The sequence below is a fragment of the Bufo gargarizans genome, chromosome 1, assembly GCF_014858855.1.
Source record: "Bufo gargarizans isolate SCDJY-AF-19 chromosome 1, ASM1485885v1, whole genome shotgun sequence".
Lineage (NCBI taxonomy): Eukaryota > Metazoa > Chordata > Amphibia > Anura > Bufonidae > Bufo > Bufo gargarizans.
Genome location: NC_058080.1, coordinates 739,480,721 through 739,500,681, shown reverse-complemented (window position 1 = coordinate 739,500,681; position 19,961 = coordinate 739,480,721). Strand labels below are relative to the sequence as shown.

At 45.7% G+C, this 19,961-nt stretch overlaps 1 long non-coding RNA gene across 2 annotated transcripts in view; it reads left to right on the top strand.

The window, feature by feature from the left end:
- Positions 1–11,819, top strand: part of LOC122924943 — a 32,452-nt gene extending 20,633 nt beyond the window's left edge. For both annotated transcript variants that reach the window (XR_006387463.1, XR_006387462.1), the window contains exons 2-3: positions 11,322–11,445; positions 11,761–11,819. This is a non-coding gene — a long non-coding RNA (uncharacterized LOC122924943). The remainder of the gene's footprint in view (positions 1–11,321; positions 11,446–11,760) is intronic.
- Positions 11,820–19,961: the final 8,142 nt, after the last annotated feature.

Here is a 19,961-nt window from a genome sequence, read left to right as displayed (position 1 = left end):
AGAACCTCCTCCTTGAGCTTTCTTTGTTTTGGTTTTCAGTTCCTCATCTCGTTAGCCTCTCTCAGCTGTCATGTAGTTGGACTGATTGCATCCCTTTAAATTCCTCCCCATAATGCATTAGTGTGCGGTTTATACAACTTCCTGGAGTGTGTGTGCATGCTGATCCTATTTCCCAGTCTTCTACAAGATAAGTGTTGTACATTCATTTGTGATTTTATGTTTGCTGGATCCCAGGTGACCCTGACTCCCTCCGTGTCTAGTGTTTCCTGCTGCTCTATGACATTGTCTGCCAACCTTTAAGTCTTCTGAAATAATGATCCCTAAATCCCGTTCCTCAGATACTGAGGTTAGGACTGTATCACTGATTTTATATTCTGCTCTTGGGTTTTTACGTCCCAGGTGCATTATCTTGCACTTATCAACATTAAATTTTAGTTGCCATATTTTTGACCATTCCTCTAGTTTTCCGAAGTCCTTTTCCATTTGGTGTATCCCTCCAGGAACATAAACCCTGTTACAAATCTTTGTGTCATTAGCAAAAAGACACACCTTACCATTAAGGCCTTCTGCAATTTCGCTGATAAAGATATTAAACAATATGGGTCCCAGAACAGATCCCTGAGGTACCCCACTGGTAACAAGACCTTGGTCTGAATATACTCCATTGACTACAACCCTCTGTTGCCTGTCCCTCAGCCACTGCCTAATCCATTCAACAATATGGGAGTCCAAGCCCAAAGACTGCACTTTATTGATAAGCCTTCTATGTGGGACAGTATCAAAAGCCTTACTAAAGTCTAGATAAGTTATGTCTCCTGCACCTCCTCCATCTATTATTTTAGTCACCCAATTAAAAAAAACCAATAAGATTAGTTTGACATGATCTCCCTGAAGTAAACCCATGCTGTTTTTCATCTTTCAATCCATGGGATTTTAGATGTTCCACAATCCTCTCCTTAAGGCTCCATTCACACGTCCGCAAAATGGGTCCGCATCCTTTCCGCAATTTTGCGGAAAGGGTGCGGACCCATTCATTCTCTATGGGGGTGGAATGTGCTGTCCGCATCCACATTTGCGGATCCGCACTTCCGCCTCCGTGCTTCCGTTTCCGCAAAAAAATAGAACATGTCCTATTCTTGTCCGCAATTGCGGACAAGAACAGGCATATTCTATTATGTCGGCAATGTGCGGTCCGCAAAATGCGGAAAGCACATTGCCGCTTTCCGTGTTTTGCGGATCCGTGTCTCCGTGTATCCGCAAAACACATTGCGGACGTGTGAATACAGCCTTAGTATGGTTTCCATTAATTTCCCCACTATTGATGTCAGGCTTACTGGCCTATAGTTGCCGATTCCTCCCTACTACCTTTTTTGTGACTGGGCACAACATTTGCTAATTTCCAATCTTCTGGGACGACTCCTGTTGCCAGTGATTGGTTAAATAAATCTGTTAATGGTTTTGCTAGCTTTGGGTGTATCCCATCAGGCCCCTGTGACTTATTTGTATTAATTTGAGACAGCTGACTTAGAACCTCTTCCTCTGTAAAGACACATGCATCAAAAGATTCATTAGTCTTCTTTCCTAACTGAGGTCCTTCTCCTTCATTTTCCTTTTGTAAAAACTGAACAGAAGTATTCATTGAGGCAGTCAGCTAGTTCTTTATCTTCCATATACCTTCCTTCTTTTGTTTTTAATTTGGTAATTCCTTGATTTAGTTTCCCTTTTTCATTTATGTATCTGAAGAATGCCTTATCGCCTTTTTTCCCTGACTGAGCTAATTTCTCTTCTGCCTGTGCTTTAGAAGCTCGTATAACTTGTTTGGCCTCTCTCTGCCTAATCTTATAAATTTGTCTGTCATCCTCGTTTTTTTTTTTTTTGTTTTTTTTTTTTATAATTCCTAAATGCTATCTTTTTGTTTTTAATGATTTTGTCCACTTCTGCTGAGTACCACAGTGGTCCTTTTTTTGCTTTTACTGACAAGCCTAATGCAATTTTCTGTTGCCTTCAATAGTGCCACTTTTAAGTAGTCCTATTTCTCCTGGACTCCAATGAAACTGTTCCAGTCTGATAGGGACTCGTATACCACTAATCTAATTTTAGAAAAGTCAGTTTTTCTAAAATCTAAAACTTTTGTTTTTGTGTGGTGTGACTCAGTCACTGTACTTATAGTAACCCACACTGACTGGTGATCACTAGATCCCAAGCTTTCCCCTACAGTAATATCAGATACCAAATTCCCATTTGTGAATACTAAATCTAAAAATGGCCTCCTTCCGGGTTGGCTCCTCCACTACTTGCTGTAGAGATGATCCCAGTAGGGAATTTAGAATATCTGTACTCCTGGCAGAACTAGCTATTTTGGTTTTACAATTTACATCTGGAAGATTGAAGTCTCCCATAATTATAACTTCCCCTGTCAATGTCATTTTAGCTATTTCCTCAACTAGTAGATCATCTAATTCTATGACTTGGCTAGGTGGTCTATATATCACACCTACACGAGTTACCTTATGATTATCAAGCTGCAAGGTAACCCAAACTGACTCTCTAAATTGTTCTCGCTAACTTGTATCAAATTAGATTTTATGCTATCTTTCACATACAGGGCCACCCCTCCCCCCTTCTTGCCTTCTCTGTCTTTCCTGTATATAGAGAACCCTGGTATTGATATATCCCAGTCATGTCTCAGTAACAGCCACTACATCTATATTCTCAGATGCCATTATAGCCTCAAGTTCATTGATCTTATTCCCTAGACTGCGAGCATTTGTAGACAAGACTCTGAGCTTGTCATTTCTTAACCTTTGTGCTACTGGCCTCTTCTGGCATTGTTCCGGGGGGCAGTTGGACTGCTGGATTATCACTCTTTTGCCCCCCTTTCCTAGTTTAAATGCTTCTTAGCAAATACTTGGAACTGTTCACCGAGGACATTCGTTCCCTTGAGAGAAAGATTCAAACCATCTTTCTTGTACAGTTCTTTTCCATTCCAACAAGAGCTAACATGAGACACAAAGCCAAACCCTTGGTTCAGACACCATTCACCAAGCCATACATTGAATTCCTTAATGCGCATCTTCCTGTCATGCTGAAGGTTATGCACAGGCAAAACCGCAGAGAATGAAACAGTTGATGCAACCTCCCGTATATCATTTGCAAGTGTGTGAAAAGCTTCTTTCACCTTTGAAACCTCATTGCAAGCCAGATCGTTTGTCCCAAGATGGATTCAAAGCATACTCTCGTCTGAAGTATATAAAAGGCAAAACTCCAACTGGTTAATGAGACAGTTGGTGTCTACACCAGGGCTGTGGAGTCGGTAGATAAATGGTCCGACTCCTCAGTTTTTGGTACTTCCGACTCCCCGACTCCGACTCCTCTGTATTTAATATGCAAATGTATTTTATACATTCCTTAAAGGAAAGAAAAGCAACATACATGTCATTACCACAGAACTACTGGCTAGGAAGCTGCTGCCTTCTCCTTTGTGTGCTGATCTTCTGCTGAAGAAACGGAAGTGGGAGGATCCAGGAAGGGGCATTTATTTTAAAACATAATTTCCCTAGTAGAATCCCATAGTCATGTTTAAAGTTTAAGCTAACAATCGGAGTTTACAAGTTTTCATAGCCTTAGCTGAATGACAACAGTTTTTCAAATGGTTTACAGCCTCAGTCTTGAACTATTGACTATCCATTCCCTTCACTTTTACAAGTGCCTAGTCCTGCAAAAAAACATATTTACTTAATCAGTTATCAATGAGAGGCTAATTATATTAGACTCATATACGCGTCACCTCGCGAGAGCCGTGACTTCCTGTGTACGCGCGCACACAGGAACGGAAGGTAAGAGACAGGATCTCCAGCCTGCCAGCGGCCATTGTTCGCTGGCAGGCTGGAGATGCGATTTTTTTTTTTTTTTTTTAACCCCTAACAGGTATATTAGACGCTGTTTTGATAACAGCGTCTAATATACCTGCTACCTGGTCCTCTGGTGGTCCCTTTTTGTTTGGATCGACCACCAGAGGACACAGGTAGCTGTGTAAAGTACCACAAAACACCACTACACTACACCCCCCTGTCACTTATTAACCCCTTATGAACCCCTGATCACCCCATATAGACTCCCTGATCACCCCCTGTCATTGATCACCCCCCTGTCAGGCTCCGTTCAGACGTCCGTATGATTTTTACGGATCCACGGATACATGGATTGGATCCGCAAAACACATACGGACGTCTGAATGGAGCCTTACAGGGGGGTGATCACCTCATATACACTCCCTGATCACACCCTGTCATTGATCACCCCCCTGTAAGGCTCCATTCAGACATCCGTATGATTTCTACGGATCCACGGATACATGGATCGGATCCGCAAAACACATACGGACGTCTGAATGGAGCCTTACAGGAGGGTGATCAATGACAGGGGGGTGATCACCTCATATACACTCCCTGATCACCCCCTGTCATTGATCACCCCCCTGTCATTGATCACCCCCCTGTCAGGCTCCGTTCAGACGTCCGTATGATTTTTACGGATCCACGGATACATGGATCGGATCCGCAAAACACATACGGACGTCTGAATGGAGCCTTACAGGGGGGTGATCAATGACAGGGGGTGATCACCCCATACAGACTCCCTGATCACCCCCCTGTCATTGATCACCCCCTGTAAGGCTCCATTTAGACATTTTTTTGGGCACAAGTTAGCGGAAATAGATATTTTATTTTTATTTTGTTTTTCTTACAAAGTCTCATATTCCACTAACTTGTGTCAAAAAATAAAATCTCACATGAACTCGCCATACCCCTCACGGAATCCAAATGCATAACATTTTTTAGACATTTATATTCCAGACTTCTTCTCACACTTTCGGGCCCCTAAAATGCCAGGGCAGTATAAATACCCCACATGTGACCCCATTTCGGAAAGAAGACACCCCAAGGTATTCCGTGAGGGGCATATTGAGTCCATGAAAGATTGAAATTTTTGTCCCAAGTTAGCGGAAAGGGAGACTTTGTGAGAAAAAAAAAAAAAAAAAAAAGATTTCCGCTAACTTGTGCCCAAAAAAAAAATTCTATGAACTCGCCATGCCCCTCATTGAATACCTTGGGGTGTCTTCTTTCCAAAATGGGGTCACATGTGCGGTATTTATACTGCCCTGGCATTTTAGGGGCCTGAAAGCGTGAGAAGAAGTCTGGGATCCAAATGTCTAAAAATGCCCTCCTAAAAGGTATTTGGGCTGCTTTGCGCATCTAGGCTGCAAAAAAGTGTCACACATCTGGTATCGCCGTACTCAGGAGAAGTTGGGGAATGTGTTTTGGGGTGTCATTTTACATATACCCATGCTGGGTGAGATAAATATCTTGGTCAAATGCCAACTTTGTATAAAAAAATGGGATATTTCTCTCACCCAGCATGGGTATATGTAAAATGACACCCCAAAACGGGGTCACTTGTGGGGTAGTTATACTGCCCTGGCAATTTAGGGGCCCATATGCGTGAGAAGTAGTTTGAAATCAAAATCTGTAAAAAATGACCTGTGAAATCCTAAAGGTGCTCTTTGGAATGTCTGCCCCTTTGCCCACCTAGGCTGCAAAAAAGTGTCACACATCTGGTATCGCTGTACTCAGGAGAAGGTGGGGAATGTGTTTTGGGGTGTCATTTTACATATACCCATGCTGGGTGAGAGAAATATCTTGGCAAAAGACAACATTTCCCATTTTTTTTATACAAAGTTGGCATTTGACCAAGATATTTCTCTCACCCAGCATGGGCATATGTAAAATGACACCCCAAAACACATTCCCCAACTTCTCCTGAGTACGGCGATACCAGATGTGTGACACTTTTTTGCAGCCTAGGTGGGCAAAGGGGCACACATTCCAAAGGGCACCTTTCGGATTTCACCGGAAAGAAGACACCTCAGGGTATTCCGTGAGAGGCATGGCGAGTTCCTAGAATTTTTTATTTTTTGTCACAAGTTAGTGGAATATGAGACTTTGTAAGAAAAAAATAAAATAAAAAATAAATCATCATTTTCCGCTAACTTGTGACAAAAAATAAAAAGTTCTATGAACTCACTATGCCCATCAGTGAATACCTTAGGGTGTCTACTTTCCGAAATGGGGTCATTTTGTGAGGTTTTTCTACTGTCTGGGCATTGTAGAACCTCAGGAAACATGACAGGTGCTCAGAAAGTCAGAGCTGTTTCAAAAAGCGGAAATTGACATTTTTGTACCATAGTGTGTAAACGCTATAACTTTTACCCAAACCATTTTTTTTTTTTTTACCCAAACATTTTTTTTTTATCAAAGACATGTAGAACAATAAATTTAGCGAAAAATGTATATATGGATGTATTTTTTTTTTTGCTAAATTTTACAACTTAAAAAAAAAAATCGTTACATTTCGATTAATAACAAAAAAAGTAAAAATGTCAGCAGCAATGAAATACCACCAAATGAAAGCTCTATTAGTGAGAAAGAAAAGGAGGTAAAATTCATTTGGGTGGTAAGTTGTATGACCGAGCAATAAACTGTAAAAATAGTGTAGTGCAGAATTGTAAAAAGTGGCCTGGTCATTAAGGGGGTTTTAGCTAGTGCGTTGCGTGCTATATAGTTTGAAGCATATGAAAAGCATGCTTCTTCATGGTCACTTAACGTGTTCATTTTGCGGTAACGTGACTCACTGCATGCATTGGCCTTTATTCTTACAGTAGAGAAGTACCGTATTTTTCCGCAAAAGTGGGGGAAAAATAGCAGTGCGTCTTATGGGGCGAATGCTGCGACCTTCCGGTGAATAGGCCGAGAGGGAGGAGGGGCTGGGGGCCGGCATCTGTTTCTGTAATTGCAGCGGGGCCCGCTGCAGTCACTGAATTCTACTACACCGGGCCCTACTCACTGTAGTATACGGTAATCATATCTAACTTGTGGGTATTGTTAAAGTATTCCAATCATCTTAAATCTAGCGCTGTACTACTTACTACTAACTTCTTGGCAGTCAGGAGGCCGGGTGGGCGCTCGTAGCGTAGCTCACTACGTCACACGCCTGCTCCGCCCACTTTATGAATGAAGCAGGCACCGGGCCCCGCTGCCATTACAGAAACAGATGCCGGCCCCCATTCACTACACAGGGACACTGTTATGGGGGGGATCTGTGGATGACACATAAGATAAGATGCTATATATGTGTCATCCACAGATGCCCCCACAATGATCCCTCATAACAGTGCCACCCACAGATGCCCCCATAACAGTGCCACCCACAGACTACCATTAGTTCAAAACCCACCAAAAGCACATCTTTTGGTTCAAAATTTTTTTTTTCTTATTTTCCTCCTCAAAAACCTTCCTTTCCTCCTCCCAAAAAAAATACTGTAATTAATTATAACTTTTTCTGAATTGGGACATTTAAACTTGCTTTTTTTTATTTTTTTATTCCAATTTAAATATAGTAGGAGTCGGAGTCGGTTAATTTTTTGCCGACTCCGACTCCAGGTACTCAAAATTGACTCTAACTCCTCAGCCCTGGTCTACACACTGCTTCATTTGTATTCAAGAGACCCAAAAAACATAAGTTGCGAAGTCTGCAGGACTTCCTGTATATCCTGCATGGGCGAGATCCCACTTCATACCACTTCAAAGTGGATCATAAGATAATATAAAATTATATAAATCATGTAAAATCGACTTATTAAACAAAACAGCACATTCCAGTCCGCAGGTGCACGTAGCCATGGCTGAAAGCACAAAAACAATCACAATGCACCACAAATAACAAAGTAAATATAATAGTGCCATACTGGCTATAGAAAATCTACTAATGCTACATTAGGCTGTTTTCACATAAGCGTTGTTGCTGTACGGTTTTGAGATCTGACAGGGAATTTCAAAACCACAGCAAAACGCTTCAGTTTGAATAATATAACCGGCTGCATTCGTTCAGAACAGATCCGGTTGTAGTCTATCAAAAATGAAGAAACCGGATCCAGCACTAAAACCATTGTAAGTCAATGGGCGCCGTGTCCAAAAAAAAAACCTGAAAACTGAAAAAAATAAAACTGATTCGGTACCATTGACTTCCATGGTTTTTGGTGCCAGTTCCATCATGTTCAGTTTTCCATGCCAGACACAAAAATGCTACTTGCAGCAATTTTGTGTCTGCCTTGGGAACGCAACTAACCTGAATGGAATGCATTCTGGTGAACTCCATTCTGTTTTGTTCCATTTTGTCCTTATTGACAATGAACGGGGACAAAATTGAAGCCTTGTGCTGCACTTTTGAGACCCTGTAACGAATATTAAAACCAGGCAGCACAACACATAAAGAACCCATAACAACTACCAGGACATTTGTGAAGGACTTGGCCAAGTCAGAAATTGTCTCAAAAAAGACAATCACTAGAGCCCTGCACAGGAATGAATTGTGTGGGTGCAGACCGTGCCCACAGCCAAGCTAAGCCTGGCGCAACCACCTCCAGTTACTACTGGTAACACAGGCGCCTGCCGGAAAGAGCCTGACCATGTAACATGGCCGTGACATTATATGGGTGCCGAGAATCAATCAAAGCATTAACTCCCCACACCCTATATTTGCTGCCACCAGGTTTGTAAAGAGACCCACACTAAACCTGAGGATCAGGGATTTTGATACTGCAATTGCCAATCTACCGTTAATTAAGCATCAACTTGCTCCCTGTCGATCACCTATGACCTATTGCACTGTAACACTTGGGTGCTATATCAGAAGGCCTATGTGTCACTTTCCTTGGCACAATAATCTTCTCTCAGATGACCCACATCTGATTGGACAGTCCCCATACATTTACAATCGGCATACAATTAAATCTTCACCATAACACTGGAATAAACCAATTCTCTCCTGAAGGAAGTTGGATTCTCAAGCTGTTAATATTTCAGAGCGAAAGGAAACAAACAATTAAAAAGTAATAGTTCTTTTTAATGGAACAAAGTCGATCATAACAAGATGCGTTTTCAAAGATTTACAGAAAAAATGGTAGACAAAACATATGGCATGAAATGTAAACAAAAGGGGTTTAACATTGAAAAAATACCTTTCATAAATGAGTATTATCTTGGCTCTTGGGTTATGTCTAGAGTCCTGCACACATTTGGTGTCCTGTCAGAGCGGTTACCACACAGCTCTCTCCTCTGCTGCTGCTCTCAACTGAACACCAAAATGGCTTCCTGCATCCAGCTCACACAGACTCTGACAGGTTGCCTAGGTAACCAAACTCTTACTGAAATGGCTGCCAGTCTGGTGCCATTTCAGTTATTTCTAACAGAAAATTTGAAGATTAGAAGCAGATTAAAACTCCCAAGGGACAAGTGTACATCCCGGTCGCTGAAATGCAGCTGAATTTAGATGGCTGTGTGTGTGTGCGAAACATCATGGTGCTGTGCTATTGTTGACTATATTAATACACCACCATCATCACAACACCTATAAGCCAGACTCCAGTATGTTGAGGACAACCTGGAGAAAAATCATGCGTACTGGAAGCATGTCCTTTAGTCAGATGATAAACAACTGCAGCTCTTTGGCCAGAAAAAAACATTGCTTATGTTTGAAGGAAAAAGGGAGAGGCTTATAACTCAAAGAACACCATCTCCACAGTGAAGCTTGGTGGTGGGCGTAGTGCGTCTGGACAGGGGAATTTCGTCAAGGTGGAAGATATTGTAAAGAAAGAAGGATTTGTGAAGATTTGGAAAGAAAACCTTAAGCAGTCAGCAGAAAAACTTGGTCTGGGTCCTCGCTTTCTATTCCAATATGACAATGACCCAAAACATACATCGTTCCCAGTGAAGAACTTCCTCCAGAAGACCAACGTGAACGTTGTTGACTGGCCAGCACCAAGCCCTGACTTGAATGCTATTGAAAATCTGTGGAGTGAACTGAATAATAAGGTTCATGCCAGAAAGCCATCAAATCTGGAGGAGTTTGAGAGATTTGCCAAAGAAGAATGGGCTAGGATTTCTTAGGAAAGGTGTCAGAGATTTGTTGAAAACTACAGCAAACGGCTGACGATTGTTAGGCCTCATGCACATGACCGTGTGTCCCCAATGCCCATACTGCAGCCCGCAAACATCAGTTTACTGTGCCCACAGAAATGAAATTATTTCATAAAAACCAAAAACTACCATGGTCATAATTATTAGCCTCTCTGGTGCTAAGGACTCATGCACACGAACATGTGTGCCTGTGGTGTGAAGCAGGGCACAATGTGTGTGATGACATTGACTTGAATGAGTCTGAAATCCTCAAGGGGTGCGTTGAGGAAACAGATACACAGATCGGAAGCACTGTGGAGCACTAATGTGGGATTTCGATGTGTGCCTGAGCACAGGAAAAAATTATAATTTTTTTATTTATTTTTTCCAATCCAGCTGGAGCTGGTTTCTATTGACCCTCTCCTGTGAGGCTTCTGGATGGATATGGAGATAAAGGAGCCTAAGCTCAGCCATTGCTTCCAGTGTGTTCAGCTGAGAGGAGAGTGCAGTGGAGATGACCTGTAAGGAGAGGACATCCAGGTTATGGCCTCATAGCATGGATTAGACCTGAGGCCTCTTGCGGATCGTGGACACATTTACCTTAAGTGAATGGGTCCTCATCCGCAAACGGCGTGCATATGGACTGTATACATGAATTGTGGGCCACAAGTTACGGGGCACACACATAAGCCCTTAACATCAGTGAGACCAAAAGCTTTTCCAGTAGTAGTGTTTTTTTTTGTGAAATAATTTAATTTCTGTGGGCAAAGTATGTAATCATTCAAAATAAAACTGGGATGTTTGAAAAAGCTGTGGTTTGTCTTGATCATATGATCATACGAGTGCAGGACAGTAGTTCCGCAGGCGGCCCGATGTGCACAGTCTCACGATGTATGCCACTTCGGGACATATGGCCCGCTCATGGACCATATATCTCGAGGGCATACGGTCGTGTGCATGAGCCCTAAGACTTTGCACCTCTAGCTTATGTTGGAGTTCAGCAACTCACTGTCAAGCGAAAGAAACCAGTGTTATTTGTACAACTTCATGTCCAGCAGCCAGGAGCTTAGATACATACAGAGCTTTCTGCCCCCACACACTGCCCGGCCAGGAGCTTAGATGCTCACTGTGCTGCCAGGAGCTTACATATACACAGAGCTTAAACACACTGTACTATCAGGAGCTCGGGGTTTTTCCCATCAGCTCAGCTTTATGAGGGTCTGAGTTGCGGGATGAGTATTTTTTCTCAGCCTCATTATAGGGAACATTGGACTTGCTGATTAACCTTTTTTTCTTTTTTCTTTGGAGGGGGATGAAGAAAACCAGCAATATGACCCTTCTCCAGAATGAGCCACCAAGGGTGGACAGGAAGGAGATCAGCAGAAGGATATTAGACCTCACCTTGGAGATCATCTCCCTGCTGAGCGGAGAGGTAAACTTTTCTAGATTTCCCTCCTCTTTTTTTGTATTCTGTAACAATTTAGACATTGGGAAGGAGAATTCATCATAGGAAGTGATAGGAAAAGTCCAGGGTCCTGTAGAAGGCCTTCAGACCTTCCAAGTGATGAAGAACCTGAAGATCAACCACCAATATGGTAAGTGATGTATCATGTGAACAGTGACCAATAGTCATGTTGTAGGAGCCATGAGAAGGTAAGTAGGCATGTTGTAACCAGGAGGAGAGGGCCGGAGGAGAGCACATGGCCCCTGAAAGGTTTATTCCCTAAGTGTCTCTCTCCATCCACAGGAGTACACAATAGTGAAGAAGACATCTGGGGACTGTGTGACTCCCGTCATCCATCTCCAGGAGTCAGGAGGGCGGAGCAGGACCCCTCACCCCATGACAGAGCCCCCCCCTTGCCCCCGGATACATGAGCAGAAGATCCTAGAACTCACCCACAAGATGATCGAGCTGCTGACTAGAGAGGTGACATTGCTGGGAAATTCTTCAGTAACAGTACTGGAGGGGTCTGGGTGATGACGGTGTCATTGTGTTGTCAGGTTCCTATAAGGTGCCAGGATGTCACTGTTTATTTCTCCATGGAGGAATGGGAGTATATAGAAGGACACAAGGATCTGTACAAGGAGGCCATGATGGAGGAGCACCAGCCTCTGATATCACAAGGTGAGACCCATGTGCAGTGTATACACGTGTGCGCAGTGACATGTAATGGAGGACCACCAGGCTCTTATATCACAAGGTAAGACTCGTCTTCTGCAGTGATTATACAGATGTATTTGCCCCTCTTTATAAGGGGGAACCCTCCTTTTTAGGTTCGATGGCTGACACCTGCAAGTCTAGAAGTTCTGTACATAGGGCACTCTGTCCTGTGCAGACTTCCCAGAATTCTGTGTGTACGGGTGGCCAAATGCCCTCTAGGTGAGAGGTGGTGGGATGGCTAGTGCTCCCTTCAGATTGTGGAGACCGATCACTGATATAGAGATTATCATAACGTCTGATGGGCCAGGCTGGTACAGTAATATTGGGGTTAATATCCGTTTATTGTATTCACCAGGGAAAGGCTTTGTAAAAGTTACTTTAATGCCCAGGATGGCAGGTGCGGGGGGGTAGAGTCTGGAAATAAGGCATATAAGGGGTTAAATTGTCATCTCTATGGGTTTGATGTGATCGGGGGATGGGGGTAGATGTCTAGTGCCCTGGAGCAGGGGTACTTTAAAGTCTGGACATTTGTGGACATTTGCCCTGTTCCCCCTACTCAAAGACATCAACTTTAACATTCAACTACTTTATTTCTCTTGAAAGGGTTAACTTGCACTGTTTAATACTGTTTAACTACATTTTATTATATGTATTTTGTGATATATATCCTGTTCATTTGCACTGTATTTGCAAGGCTCTGTGGAAAGGGTTAAAGAATACTGAGAGACCTTTCAGACTTTGAATGAGAAGCTGGTAATTCTCCACAACTACCGTAAGGTTTAAAGAAGACCATGTTTTGGAGGGGAAAATCCAGATTTGTTTACCACCAAATCCAGACAGCCTGACCTTGTGACTTTCTGGTTTTGCTCTGTTGTTATGTCTGAAGACTTGTTTTTGTCTGGAAAAACTGCTGTGTCATTCCCATTAGGTATCATTGAAGCTCTAACAGAAGTCTATGACAGACGAGAGTTGTAGCAATATATCTGTTTGTGCTGAGTTTCTCCACTCCACCCCTCCCACTAAAAGGGTCTAGTTTAGAAAGAAATGGTATATAAGTAGAGATGTCCCGAACTATTCGCTGGCGAATAGTTCCCGGCGAACATAGCTTGTTCGCGTTCGCCGCGGTGGGCAAACATATGCGATGTTCGGTCCGCCCCCTATTCGTCATCAATGTGTTAACTTTGACCCTGTACCTCACAGTCAGCAGACACATTCCAGCCAATCAGCCGCAGACCCTCCCTCCCAGACCCTCCCACCTCCTGGACAGCATCCATTTTAGATTCATTCGGAAGCTGCACTCTTAGTGAGAGGAGGGACAGTGTAGCTGCTGCTGATTTAATAGGGAAATCGATAGCTAGGCCAGTGTATTCAGTGTCCACTACAGTCCTGAAAGACTCATCTGATCTCTGCTGTAAGGACAGCACCTCAAAAAGCCCTTTTTAGGGCAAGTACATCAGTCTGCTTCTTTTTTTTTTTCCCTGTGTAATCTAATTGCAGTTGCCTGCCAGCGTGTGTGTCAGTCTCACAGCGTATACTGTGCCCACTTGCCCAGTGCCACCACTCATATCTGGTGTCACAGTAGCTTGCATTTAAAAAAAAATAAAAAAAATTTGGACTGTAATATAATAGCAGTCAGTTGCCGGCACACGCGTGTGTTTCATGCCCTGCAAGTGCATAGTGTCACCAGCGCAACTCATATCTGGTGTCACATTCGATTCCATTTAAAGAAAAACAACAATTTTGACTGTGAATAAATAGCAGTCAGTTACACACGTGTTTGTGTGTTTAAGGCCCAGCTGCAAGTCCATAGTGTCACTTCAGTGCAACTCATATCTGGTGTCACAGTAGCTTGCACGCATAGTACAACTTAACTAATCTGAAAAAAAATGACAGGCAGAGGCAGGCCACCCCGCAGGGGCCGTCGTGGTTGTGGTGCTGTGATTCCCTTTGGCCCTAGAATAATGCCCGGTGTTCAGAGGCCACAGTCAGGTGTCTGTCAAGGACATGTTTGAGCATAAGAAGCCAATGTCACAAAGTCACCCCCTTGCCCGGCGTCTGACAGCTGGCTTGTCAGAACTCTTAGCCCGCCAGCTTTTACCATACAAGCTGGTGGAGTCTGAGGCCTTCCAAAAATGTGTAGCTATTGGGACACCGCAGTGGAAGGTACCCGGACGAAATTTCTTTGCACATAAGGCAATCCCCAACCTGTACTCGATTGTGCAAAAGGAAGTAATGGCATGTCTGGCACACAGTGTTGGGGCAAGGGTCCATCTGACCACTGATACCTGGTCTGCAAAGCACGGTCAGGGCAGGTATATCACCTACACTGCGCATTGGGTAAACCTGCTGACGGCTGCCAAGCATGGAATGCGTGGCTCTGCAGTTGGTGACACCGCCACGACTTGCAGGCAGGCCTGCTGCCACCTCCTCCATCCTCTTCCATAACCTTCTCGGCCAAGTCTTCTTCTGCTGCTGCGTCTTGCTCCACATCAACGGCACCCCATCAGCTCCCCAGGGGCTATTCCACATCCCGGATACGGCAGTGTCACGCCGTCTTGGGGTTGACTTGCCTGAAAGCAGAGAGTCGCACCGGACCAGCACTCCTGTCCGCCCTGAACGCATGGTGGATCAGTGGCTGACTCCGCACCAACTGGAGATCGGCAAAGTGGTGTGTGACAACGGAAGCAATTTGTTGGTGGCATTGAATTTTAGTAAGTTGACACATGTGCCGTGCATGGCACATGTGTGTAATCTGATCGTACAACGCTTTGTGCATAAGTACCCAGGCTTACAGGACGTCCTCAAGCAGGCCACGAAGGTGTGTGGCTATTTCAGGTGTTCCTACACGGCCATGGCGCACTTTTCAGATATCCAGCGGCGAAACAACATGCCAGTGAGGCGCTTGATTTGCGACAGCCCGACACGTTGGAATTCAACACTCCTAATGTTCGACCTCCTGCTCCAACAAGAAAAAGCCATCAACGAGTATTTGTATGACTGGGGTGCTAGGACAGCCTCTGCTGAGCTGGGAATTTTTTTGCCACGTTACTGGACGCTCATGCGCAATGCCTGTAGGCTCATGCGTCCTTTTGAGGAGGTGACAAACCTAGTCAGTCGCACCGAAGGCACCATCAGCGACATCATACCATTTGTTTTCTTCCTAGAGCGTGCCCTGCGAACAGTGCTGGATCAGGCCGTAGGTGAGTGTGAAGAGGAAGAGTTGTGGTCTCCATCACCACCAGAAACAGTCTTATCAGCATCGCTTGCTGGACCTGCAGCAATGCTGGAAGAGGATTGTGAGGAAGAAAAGTCAGAGGAGGAATGTGGCTTTGAGGAGGAGGAGGAAGACCAACCACAACAGGCATCCCAGGGTGCTCGTTGTCACCTATCTGGTACCCGTGGTGTTGTACGTGGCTGGGGGGAAGCTCATACCTTCAGTGAGATCACTGAGGACGAGGAACGGGATATGAGTAGCTCGGCATCCAACCTTGTACAAATGGGGTCTTTCATGCTGTCGTGCCTGTTGAGGGACTATCGTATAAAAAGGCTGAAGGAGAACGACCTGTACTGGGTGTCCACGCTACAAGACCCCCGATATAAGCAGAAAGTGCCTGAAATGTGACCGTATTACCACAAGTCAAAAAGATGCGGCAGTTCCAAAAAAAAATTAAAGTATGCTTTACACAGCGTATAAGGGTGATGTCACAGCACAACGGGAGTCTAACAAGGGAAGAGGTGAAAGTAATCCTCCTCCTCTCACGACAACGCCGGCAAGGACAGGACGCTTTACAGACGTGTTGTTGATAGAGGACATGCAGAGCTTTTTAAGTCCTACACATCGCCACAGCCCTTCGGGGTCCACCCTCAGAGAACGTCTCGACCGACGGGTAGCAGACTACCTCGCCTTAACTGCAGATATTGACACTCTGAGGAGCGATGAACCCCTTGACTACTGGGTGTGCAGGCTTGACCTGTGGCCTGAGCTATCCCAATTTGCGATAGAACTTCTGGCCTGCCCCGCTTCAAGTGTCCTGTCAGAAAGGACCTTGAGTGCAGCAGGAGGTAATGTCACTGAAAAGAGAAGTCGCCTAGGTCAAAAAAGTCTAGATTACCTCACCTTTATTAAGATGAATGAGGGATTGATCCCGAAGGGACTGACAGTGGGCGATGCATTTGACTAAAAAAGGCCTGATGACATGAGCTGCCTTGGGCTAAAAATGGTCGACACGCTGCTGTATTTTATCTCTGAATGCCGGATGACTTGCGTGACTTATCCGCCACCAACTAGGGTTCAAGCCGCAATGTTTTAGGGCACTTTCTGCCTGGGAAACATCAATTTTTCTGGCCGCTGCTGTATGGCTGCAACAATACCTAATTTTTCAGGCATTTGGTGCTGCACTGTGGCTTCAAAAACCAAACAAAAAATAAAAGGCACATACATGTGTCAATTCCCCTTCGTGATCGTTACCTTGTTGTGGTGAAGGGGCTTGCGTATCATAATGAAGCGACGACCTCTATGAGTGTGTTGGCAATGGCAATGTTGGCACACCTCAGATAATAAGGTCGTTGCTTCATTGTGAATAGACCAAAAGTGATCGGTGTGACAACCACCCGCCAATCCCGTCGTACTAAGCCACAGTTGCCATACAGGTCTCCACTAGAGACTTCTGGAGGCGAACCCACTGTGAGCACAGAAGACGTTTAAGATTGGTTGGTGGGCCCAGACCGGATGCAATCACGATTGTATGTACAATCGGTAAAAATAAAATTACTGATTTCACGCTGGAAATCAAATTAATTTTGCTGCCACCACTCTTCGTATTGAATCGGGGCGAAGAGACCCCGGCTAGCTAATCCTAAAGGGACGAAACGGTTATTTGAAACCTAGCTAGTACATTAGCAATTTATAAAAATAAAACGATTTGGTAGTATGTCTTCTGAGGACAGAGTTCTTAGCATAGATCAGGTCATCAAGTAACAAGGGCAAAACTGGAACGATGAAATCGCTAGTTTTTTATTCTAAAACTATACACAAAAATATATATATTAAAGTTGACAGATAAATATACCTGCCAGTTGAACAAATTGGTTTGGATAGAAATAGGTAAGAGGTGGAAGGGAATAGAATGTCTGTAAGTTCAGAATTACCGTGGTAGGGTCCAGTAATAGGCAAAGTCTTTGTAGAATAATCCAAGATGGTGGGGTGTGCCCGTGTCCCGCGGGCGGTCGTGATGTTAGTCGACGTCAGATGGTAGAATAAGGACCCAGGACCTGAGTGTGTCACTGTTTTTACCTACTCTGAAGCGGGGAGTGGTTATGACACGTTCAGGTCCAGCCTTGTGTAATTGGAACAGGGGCAGTGTCAAGGAACCATGAACCAGACGTACAACAAGAGATAGTGAAAATAAGAAGGCTTTATTGAAAGTCAAGCCGTAAGGCAAAAGTCCAAGCGGATGGCTAAACCGAAGCAGGGTCTTGCGAAGCCAGAAGTCGGGAACCAGAAGGGTAGTCAGACGAAGCCTGGATCAGGAACCAGCAGGGTAGTCAGACGAAGCCAGGATCAGGAACCAGAAGGGTAGTCAGACGAAGCCAGGATCAGGAACCAGAAGCAGCAGCAGTCTTAGAAGCATGTGAACACAGGAGGACCAAGCAGGGAACTGAAGCCACAGACCTCCTATATATATGAGCTGGGCATCCAGCTCCTCCCAGTGGGAAGGAGAAGCCGCAGGGTGGGAGGCTACAAGAAACCCAGAAACCAAGATGGCCGCCAGCACATGTCAAACGAAGGAGGACAGCAAGAAGGTAAGACCATGACAGTACCTCCCCCTCAAGGGCCCCTCCTCCGCGGAGTAAAGAACGGTTTCTGAGGGAAGCGTGCGTGGAAGGCTCGGAGCAAGGCAGGAGCATGGACATCTGCGGAGGGAACCCAGGAACGCTCCTCTGGACCATAACCACGCCAATGGACCAAAAACTGCACCCGACCGCGGACCAGGCGTGAGTCCAGGATATTGCTCACCTCATACTCCTCACGATTGCCCACTTGGACCGGACGAGGCCGAGGAACCGAGGAAGTGAAACGATTACACACCAGTGGCTTCAACAGGGAGACATGAAACACGTTGGAGATCCGCATGCCAGGAGGAAGCGCGAGGGCATAGGCTACCGGGTTTACCCTGCGAAGCACTCGGAAGGGACCAACAAAGCGAGGCGCCAGCTTGGGAGTGGGCACTCGAAGGTTGAGGTTGCGGGTGGACAACCATACGCGGTCTCCGACCTGGTAGGAAGGAGCGGGCGCTCGTCTGCGATCAGCCTGGAGTCTCTGGCGCTGCGCAGAGACCTCAAGGGACCTCTGGATCTGTACCCAAGAAGCACGTAGGACGGAAAGGTGATCCTCCACAGCCGGAATATCCTGGGGAGAGAATACCTCCGGTAACACGGCAGGTTGGAACCCATAATTGGCCATGAAGGGAGACGTCCCAGAGGAAGAGTTCACCGCCGTGTTCCTGGCAAACTCAGCCCAAGGCAGGAGGTCAACCCAATTGTCTTGGTGATCGGAGACATAGCAACGAAGGAATTGCTCCAAGGCCTGATTGGATCGTTCTGCGGCCCCATTGGACTGAGGGTGGTAGGCCGAGGAGAAAGAGAGATGAATCCCCAACTGGGAGCAAAAGGCGCGCCAGAACCTGGACACAAACTGACTCCCCCGATCCGACACAATCTCCTTGGGCAAACCGTGCAACCGGAAGACCTCCCTGGCAAAAATCGAGGCCAACTCTTGTGCAGAGGGTAACTTCTTGAGAGGAACACAGTGGCACATTTTGGAAAACCGATCCACAATCATGAGAATGACCGTATGGCCTCGGGATGCAGGGAGGTCCACAATGAAATCCATCCCCAGGTGTGACCATGGACGCTCCCCGGTGGCTATGGGTTGCAAAAGGCCCAACGGAAGGTGCCGAGGGGACTTACTCTGGGCACAAACGGAGCATGCCGCTACATATGCGGCGATGTCGGAACGTAGAGAAGGCCACCAGAACAGACGTGAAACAGCCCAGGACAGCTGATTCTTTCCAGGATGCCCCGCGGCCTTGGAGTTATGGTAGGTTCGCAACAACCGAGTGCGCAACTCCTCAGGCACAAAACATCTGCCGTTGGGTCTCCCAGAGGGAGCACCAGATTGAGCCGCCAAAATCTGCTCACCCAGGGGAGAGGTCAGGCTGGTGCGAATAGCGGCCAGGATCTGATTCGGAGGTATGACCGAAGTCGGAATCGACTCCTCCCCGGACAGCTCGGAGTACTGCCGTGATAAGGCATCCGCTCTGATGTTCTTGGAACCGGGTAGGTAGGAGACCACGTAATTAAAACGTGACAAGAACAGAGCCCATCTGGCCTGACGTGGTGTCAATCTCTTGGCCTCAGAGAGGTAGGTCAGATTCTTGTGGTCCGTCAGGATGAGAACCGGAACCACCGAGCCCTCGAGCAAGTGCCTCCATTCTTTAAGGGCCTGCACGATGGCCAATAACTCCCTGTCACCAATCTGATAGTTGCACTCCGCGGAAGACAGTTTCCGGGAGTAAAACCCACAAGGAAGCAGAGGACCCTCTGGTGTTCTACGCTGAGACAGGAGGGCGCCTACTCCCGTCTCAGACGCGTCCACCTCGAGGACAAAAGGCAACCCAGGGTTGGGATGCGACAGAATCGGAGCCGACACAAAGGCGGACTTTAGAGCCTCAAAAGCTCGGATGGCCTCGAGCGGCCAGACCTGGGGATTACTGCCCTTCCTGGTC